The sequence below is a fragment of the Triticum urartu genome, chromosome 3 (assembly GCF_003073215.2).
Source record: "Triticum urartu cultivar G1812 chromosome 3, Tu2.1, whole genome shotgun sequence".
NCBI classification, from domain to species: domain Eukaryota; kingdom Viridiplantae; phylum Streptophyta; class Magnoliopsida; order Poales; family Poaceae; genus Triticum; species Triticum urartu.
Genome location: NC_053024.1, coordinates 208,269,141 through 208,278,345, shown reverse-complemented (window position 1 = coordinate 208,278,345; position 9,205 = coordinate 208,269,141).

Here is a 9,205-nt window from a genome sequence, read left to right as displayed (position 1 = left end):
AATGGAAATAGACTGGAACCGCATTGAGCAAAGCAGCACAACCTTCATAGGAATCATCCCCAGTCGGGAAGCACACTGTGCTGGCAAAATCACACTAGATGTGGTATTCGGCACGCAGGAGAACTATAGGTCCGAAGAAATTACATTCCAAGTGGCCCCGTTTAGTAGTGGATACCACGCCCTTTTAGGACGAGAGGCATTCACGATCTTTCAAGCCATACCCCATTATGGGTACATGAAGCTCAAAATGCCCGGGCCCAACGAAATCATCACTCTCACTAGTGATCCGGACACAGCACTCCGCGCCGAAAACAAAACAGCCGCATTGGCCCTCGAGGCATTATCCGAAGCCCTTTCGGCCGAGGAATTAACTGTGCTACGCTCCAAAGTGGACAGGTGCGATGTGATACTTGACAAGAGATCCAAGTCCACCTCTTTTAAACCAGTGGATGAAATAGTCAAATTCCAAGTCCACCCAACGGACCATACAAAAACAGCCTCCATCGGGGCACAGTTAAACCCCGCCGTGGACGCCGCACTACGAGAGTTCCTGCGCGAGAACTGGGACATATTCGCCTGGCACCCCTCAGACATGCCAGGAATCCCACGCAGGCTGGCCGAGCACAGCCTCAATATCCTAAAGGGATTCAAGCCGGTCAAGCAGGCTCTTCGACATTTCTCTGAACCTAAGAGACAAAATATGGGAGAGGAACTAGCCAAGTTATTGTAGGCCAGATTCATTAGAGAAATAAAACACCCGGACTGGCTAGCAAACCTGGTGATGGTACCAAAGAAGGACAAATCCTGGCACCTATGTGTCGACTTCAAGGACCTCAACAGGGCTTGCCCAAAGGATCCCTTCCCCCTCCCCCGCATTGATCAAATTATCGATGCTACCGCAGGACACGAGTCATTGTGTTTCCTAGACGCATACTCCGGCTACCACCAAATAAAGATGGCGGAGTCCGACCAAGCCGCAACGACATTTATCACACCATACGGCCCCTTATGTTTCAACACAATGCCTTTTGGGCTCAAAAACACTGGCGCAACATATCAGCGCATGATTCAGACATGTCTAGAGAAATAGATCGGCAAAACAGTATAGGCATACGTAGATGATGTGGTCGTTAAAACCAAACACGTTGACTCTCTAATAGACGACTTGAGGCCCACATTCAACAACCTCCGAACATACGACATCAAGCTCAATCCAGAAAAATGCGTTTTAGCCGTACCAGCCGGAAAGCTCCTGGGCTTCATTGTCTCCAGTAGAGGAATTGAAGCTAATCCGACCAAAATCCGAGCTCTGTCACAGTTGGCTATCCCAACGGACCTCAAACAAATCCAGAAATTAACTGGATGTGTGGTGGCTCTAAGCCGCTTTATCTCCTGCTTAGGAGAAAAGGCATTACCCCTTTATCTCCTCCTTCGGCGCACCGAACACTTCGAGTGGACAGACGCTGCCACAGCCGGATTGGAAGAAATAAAAGCCATACTGGCAACCAACCCAATCCTGGCCGCGCCAAACATCGGCAAACCAATGCTATTGTACATTGCGGTAACTCATCAGGTTGTAAGCGCAGTGCTCGTCGTCGAACAAGAAGCGGACGGACATAAATTCCCTCTTCAATAGCCGGTATATTATGTATCCACTGTCCTCACTCCATGCAAATCATGGTACCCACATTATCAAAAGATAGCCTATGCAGCATTCATGGCATCCCGGAAGCTGCGACACTACTTTCAAGAGTGTTCGATTACTGTAGCCTCGGAAGTGCCACTTAATGATATTATAAACAACCGCGACGCCACGGGCCGGATTGCCAAATGGGCCATTGAGCTCCTCCCGTTCGACATAACATATAAACCTCGGTGAGCCATTAAATCACAAGTATTGGCTGACTTTGTCGCCGAATGGACGGAAGTCGAACTCCCTAAAGAGTACGGCGCATACTCCAATTGGATCATGCACTTCGACGGCTCCAAAATGCTGGCCGGTCTGGGGGCTGGCGTCGTCATGATGTCCCCAACCGGAGATACAGTGCAATACATACTGCAGATACTGTATACAGACTCCAACAACGCAGCCGAATACGAAGCCCTGTTACATGGTCTTCGGATGGCAGTTTCCATGGGCATTCAACGCCTGGAGGTGCGTGGGGATTCAAACCTTGCAATATCCAAAATAAATGGAGACTTCGATGCCAAGGATCCAAAGATGGCGGCCTATTGAAACACCGTCCTAAAGATGTCAGCTCGGTTCGAGGGGCTCGAATTTCATCATGTGGCTCAGGAAAACAATCAGGCGGCGGATATCCTCACCGCATCGGCGCAAAATGCGATGCGGTCCCCCAACATCTTTTTGGAGAGGTTGTTTAAGCTATCCGTGGTATGGGAAGGGGACACCAGTAACAATAGTCCGGACCCGGCCAAAATGCCCGATACCGAACACTCTGACATAATCGGAGGCTCTGCCACCGAAATAACACCTTCAGCCCACGTCATAATGGCCATCATGGCTCCGTGGACAGAACCATTCTTGGCCTACCTAACTAGGCAGGAACTTCCCGAGGACCAAAATGAGGCACGCTGCATAGTGCAGCGATCTAAAGCCTACAGGGTCCACGAGGGAGAGCTGTATAAAAAAAAGCACTATCGGAGTCCTTCAAAGGTGCATCTCCGAAGAGGAAGGGCGGAAGCTCTTGGCAGAAATTCACGCCGGACTCAGCGGCCACCACGCCGCAGCCCAGGCCCTTGTAAGCAAGGCCTTCCGTACAGGTTTTTATTGGCCGACGGCCCGGGCAGACGCACATGACTTGGTCCAACGCTGCGTCGATTGCCAGCTTTTTGCAAACCAAAGCCACATGCCACCCACCGCCCTCCAAACAATCCCCATTACTTGGCCCTTCACGGTTTGGGGGCTTGACATGGTTGGACCCCTTAAAGTGGGAACCCATAAGAAAAAATACTTACTGGTCATGGTGGATAAATTCACCAAATGGATAGAAGCCAAACCTGTTAAAACAGCCGAATCCGGACTGGTGATAGACTTCATATCCGGGGTTGTACACCGTTATGGCGTCCCCCACAGCATCATCACTAACAATGGCATGAACTTCACGGCCGACGAGGTAAAACTCTGGTGCAGCAACATGGGCATCAAGCTCGATTAAGCTTCAGTCTATCACCCACAAACCAACGGCCAAGTTGAGCGAGCAAATGGTCTTATCATGAGCGGCATTAAACCCATATTAGTGTGGTCCTTAGAGGAGTCTAACACGCACTGGGTAGAGGAGCTCGACTCCGTACTCTAGGGGCTGCGGACCACGCCGAATCGTACTATCGGATATACACCCTTCTTTATGGTGTACGGTGCGGAGGCAGTTCTGCCCTGCGACATAATTCATGAATCACCTTGAGTGCGCATGTACGAAGAAAGAGAAGCCGAGATCGATCGACAGGACGGTCTGGACACCCTGGAGGAGGAGCGCGACGTGGCAAAATCCCATTCCGCATTCTATCAGCAACAGGCTCGCAGATACCAAAGCAGAGAAGTACGGGCCAAAACTTATAACGTTGGTGAGTTAGTTCTACGCCTGCCGGAGAATAAAAAGACCAAGTTCGAGCCCAAATGGGAAGGTCCCTTCATTATTGACCAAGTTCTAACCGGTGGAGCGTACCGTCTGTGGGATGCATTGAATAATCGACTTGAGCCGAACCCATGGAACGCAGCCAGGCTCCAAAGATTCTACGCCTAGCGCCGGACTCTGTGTTCGTCTCCTTCCTCTATCCATTTTTTGCATATGCATTATCTGTCTTTTTTCTCTTTCTTTCTTTTATTCTTTCTCAAGGCCTTCAAGGGCTGGCTTGTGCCTCGCTTGCACACTATAGATGCGCTAACCGCGCTCATTATACCTGGGGGCTTCTTACACAAAAGCTTAATTATCTATCTGGGCTTCATGCCCCACACATGTGTTATTCTTCCGCATGTACCTTTTCTTCGCCACTATATGCATCGATATGACTTATGTTTTGGCCAAGATGGGTTGCCTGGCTCTTGTATATATGCCCTATGTTCCCGTTAATTCGGCTAGGGCATAAGGGGAGCACCTCTGCGATTGTTACTGCCGGGTCAGCCAGATGTGTACCTCAGACTGGGTGAAGCCGAAAGCTAGCGTTCTTAAGGGAATATTCGGTCGACGAACAAAAGATGATTTTTATTTATTTTCCAGATATGCCCCCAGATGTTTTTGCCTGTGGCTCCGCTCATAGTCCAGACATGCACTTTAGGGCATGTGTACCCAGGGAAAGGAACCCCTAACAGAACTATTCTCCCTGGAAGATGTTTCTTTCTACCCATGTAATATAACATAACTAGATGGGTACTTGTCTGTTCAAGCACTAATGACCCCTACGCCTTGTTTCCATGCATACCCCGGTTCTTATATAACTGAGCGGGTATTCGGACACACTCCGGACTATCGGGTCCCGAGGTTGAAGAGAAAAGGTCCGCCATGACAAATGATTTACAATCCGGCTAGAAGGAATTATACATGTCACTTTAATTACATAGTCATGTAGACTGACTAAATTTCTCTTCTATACCAACCAAAAGGTGGTCTAGCCTACAATCTTGTTGGGAATACTTTGCGGCTAATTCTACTTGCCCATAGACTAAGCTAACGGGGATGTCTTTCCCATCGGGCCCCACAGGTCCGTCCTCGGCCATGTGGTTTGGGTCAGCCTTGGTATACCGCGTCTTCACCATGGCCCAGGCTTCCCTGGCACCTTGACGGCAGGCCGATATCTTCCATAATCGGAAGCGCCGCCGTGCTCCCTTGAGCTTCTCCACAAGCTCTCCAAGGCCTTCTGGCAGGGAGACTGATGGCCACAAGGCCTGGGCAATACCTTGCATCACCTGCCGAACTTGTTCGTGCAGTTGTGAAAGCTCAGATAGAAGATCACCCGCAGACCCGGGCATCTCCTCCACGGGACGACCCGTCAGCATACCTGCAGACATAACTCTGTTAGCCGGCTTTTCCGCCGTCCCCTTTTTAAGGGTTCATTCAAGCACTTACTGAAAATGCCGCGTCGAAGTCGCTTATTCTCCTTCTCGGAGTCTGCAAGCTGGGCTCGAACATCTTTCAGTTCCACGCTCAGCTTGGTATTGGCGTCTTGGTGATTGTTTTTCTCCCGCCTGACCTCAGTCAGCACGCGTTCGCCAGCCTTTAGCTGTCGTACCGCATGCTGGTCCTCCGGATTCTCTCTGGATTCATCTGCAATATCTATTGTTAGATCTGCAGCCACGTCGCATGCTATATGGTACCTATCATTCTTTGAAACAAATGTTACCAGCTGGGGACTTTTTAGGTTCCTCCAATGCGGCAACGGCGGCCCGAAGTTGGGTCTTGCATTCCTCTAGCTCCTGTGACAGTCGAGTATTCTTCTCTGTAAGAACCTGCACAATATATGATCCTTAAATTAGTTCTCCTAACTGTTTCAAGTCTCAGGGGCTACTGATACATATAATCGTCAGATTTGCTTATCCGTACATCCCTTACATACTGGTCTGAGGCTCTAGCTAGACCATTTTGAGCAGCACGGAGGTACGCGTCTCCAGAATTGAAGGCATCAAATGCCTCTAGGGAGAAGCAAGCCTCATGGAGTACGGCTCAGCGACGCCTATGATTCATGGCGCTCTCCACTTTTGAATTTGTAGTGGATAGTCTATCCGCATCCTCTGTAGGGGGAGTATCCGGCATCCGCCCCATGTCGGCTTCCGCCTCTATGTCCGGTCCTGGAGCTCGACTAGTGGAAGCATGATTGGCAGCCTCACCGGACATATTCCGGCGAGCGGTTTTTTTGTTAAAGAAACATGGACGTCATTACATTTTGAGAAAGATGACAACCACGGAGCGGGGTTTTTGTCATACCTCTGCGCTGGCGTCTCCGTCCTGACCGCCTTCCTTTTTGTCCCGCCCGGCCTTGGTTCCTCTTGTTGGCGAGTTGCTACGGGTTCGGCACGGCGTCCCAAATGCCTTCCCTGTAAAACACCATATGTATATGGTAGGTGAAGTGTCTAAAAGGGGATCCTAGTTTTTGGAGTTGGGATTTTTGGTTTTTCTTACGTGCGACGCAGGAAGCAGTCCGGGATAGTCGGCCATAATGGCCACCATGGCATCATCACAGCTTAATTGATAGAACTGTCGATCTATCAGCTCCACGAATATGTTTGGATCTTCTTCGAGTCCGGGACCGAGGGCCCGGTCAGGGTCCTCTGGTTGCAGAGATGGGCTGTTGACCTCCCTTATGGCTTTTCGCAGTTCCTGCCGCAAAATGGCAATGTGAGTACCTACGACAAAGAATGCGCGAAGAATGGGAGTAAGGAGATATAACTCACCCAGCTTGGAGGGTTGTACATGGAGAATCCATCCCGTGGCTTGATGCGGATGAACTCCTCTTCCTCTCCCTTGAATAACTCGGACAGAATTTTTGCTAAAAGCAGCAGCATTTTCCAGGCTCTTACGCCCGCAACGGGTGGCATCATCTTCCCCGTTAAAACACCACAAGGGGTGCCCTCGATATTTAAGTGGCTGCACTCCCCGCATTATGCATATTGACATAACCTCGATTACTGTCAATCCTGATTGAGCCAGCGCTTTAATCCGGTTCATCAGGTAAAGGACTTCTCCGTTGTCTTCCTCCTGGGGGCTCCGTGGGCGCCAACTTCGGTGTTTCTTCAGAGGAGCATTGTCGAACTCAGGAAGACCCCGCCGAACAGGGTCCGGAAGGGGGACTTTCTACATATAAAACCATTCCGAAGGCCAGTCTTCGGACGTCTTCTTCGGAGTACCGGACAGGTATCCGGTTTCGGCGATGCACTATATTTCGGCTCCGCCCACTTGATAAAGTGACCCCTTCTGTGTGCGGGGGACGAGGCAAAATAACCTTTTCCATAGCTCGAAATGAGCCTCGCAGCCCAGGAATAACTCACAGAGGGCAACATAGCCGGCGATGTGTGATATGGAAGCAGGAGTGAAATTATGCAGTTGGAGGCCGTAAAACTCCAGGAGCCCGCAGAGGAACGGATGAATTGGAAATCCAAGTCCCCTTAATAAGTAAGGAACAAGGCATACCCGCTCCCCCGTAGAGGGGCTGGGGAAGCTCTCCGCTTGCTCCCCGCCATTGTAGGTGGCGAGCCTGGCTCGGACGGGAACCATATACGCTGGAGGGAGAAATCCCTTGGTCTGCAGTTCGACTAATCGACTGTGTGGGACAGAACACCTCTCCCAATCACCGGGCTTAGGGCTACGGGGGCGGGAGGATGAGCTGCGGAGGTCGGCCATGCTGGAGTGTATTTTTCCGAAGCGCACTTTGATGGATTCTCGCTGGGGGAGGATGGTATGGATTGGATCTAAGAATCCCCATCCCTTTAATAGATAATTTATTTATCTGGCTAGGGGGGTGAATGTAAAAACGCCCTATCTCCTCGTATTCATTCGACGCGTGGAAGATAGCCCTTATTGGGCGAAGAAGCCAAGAAGTCCAACATTTATGGTGCCGGACACTACTTGACAAACATTCAAAATTTGGAGAAGAACCCCCCTTGCAATGCCGAAGACAATACTGCGTGTCGGACTTGACGTCATTGAAGCCTAGTTCGGGGGCTACTAAGGGAGTCCTGGATTAGGGGGTCTCCGAACAGCCGGACTATATCCTTTGGCCGGATTGTTGGAATATGAAGACACAAGATTGAACACTTCGTCCCGTGTCCGGATGGGACTCTACTTGGCGTGGAAGGTAAGCTAGGCAATACGGATATGTATATCTCCTCCTTTGTAACTGACCTTGTGTAACCCTAGCCCCCTCCAGTGTCTATATAAACCGGAGGGTTTTAGTCCGTAGGACAACATACAATCATACCATAGGCTAGCTTCTAGGGTTTAGCCTCTTTGATCTCGTGGTACATCAACTCTTGTACTACTCATATTATCAAGAATAATCAAGCAGGACGTAGGGTTTTACCTCCATCAAGAGGGCCCGAACCTGGGTAAAACATCGTGTCCCCTGCCTCCTGTTACCATCCTCCCTAGACGCACAGTTCGGGACCCCCTACCCGAGATTCGCGGTTTTGACACCGACAGCGGGCGAGGGCGGCCGACGCAGGGAGGAGGGCCGGTGCGGGGGACGGCATTGCAGGGGTCGACGACGGCATGTGGGGGATCGAGAGGGCCGAAGGAGTGTGGGAGTGTGAGTGAGAGTGAGATGAGGCCGACTGGGCCGGGGGCGCGGCGGCGGGAGGGGGGGTAGTGGGCTTAACAGCAGCGCGGGAAATGGGCCAGCGCTACTGCTAGGCCCACTAGCTGTAGCGCAGGTTGGACGACAGGCGCTGCTGCTATTTTGTGACCGTGGGGTGTGGTGTGTTACACTTAGCAGTAGCGTGGGGCTATGTAACAAGCGCTGCTGCTAACTGATACCAATAGCGCTCTTTATAGCCAGCGCTACTACTAACTAGTAGTAGCATGGGGTTATAAACAAACGCTACTGGTAAACTTCTATCTATAAGCGTTTTCCTAGTAGTGAAGGGAACAGGGATTGAGGAGAAAGCTGGCTGGCGGCCTGCACGTCGAGAGCGTCCCTCGCGCAGTGCAGTGGTTTTTTTCCCTCGCATGGTGCGGTGCGCCCTCGTTGTTTTTTCTTTCCCACGTGTAGCGTGGTGCGGTGATTTTTTTCCCTTGCGTGGTGCGGTGCTCTTGAGCCATCGGTTGTGTCTAGCGACTCCTTAAGAGACATAAATGGAAAGATGATGCAATGTGGATTGTATTACAGATAGTAGAATGGCTCAAACCGGTTAGCGCAAGAAGCTAATTAAAACCAAGAATTATGGTATCAATAACCATTTTATATGCATAAAGATCATTTCATTATTGTCCAAAGAGAAAACAAATATGTTCATGCCATATTGTTCGAAGCCACTCTCAATAAAATAGCATCCAGTATAACATGAACCGTTTTGAATAATTTGGAATCATAGATATCTAAACAAGCAACATCCACCTTCAGGACCTGATGCATAAGAAATGGTCTCTCAGGAACCATATCCATTCAAGTAGGCTGTAAAGGGAAAGAAAGATAAAGATAAATGATTAACAATGCTGATAGCATGAAGCAAGACATATGGAAACTGAAGCAAAATGTGTCA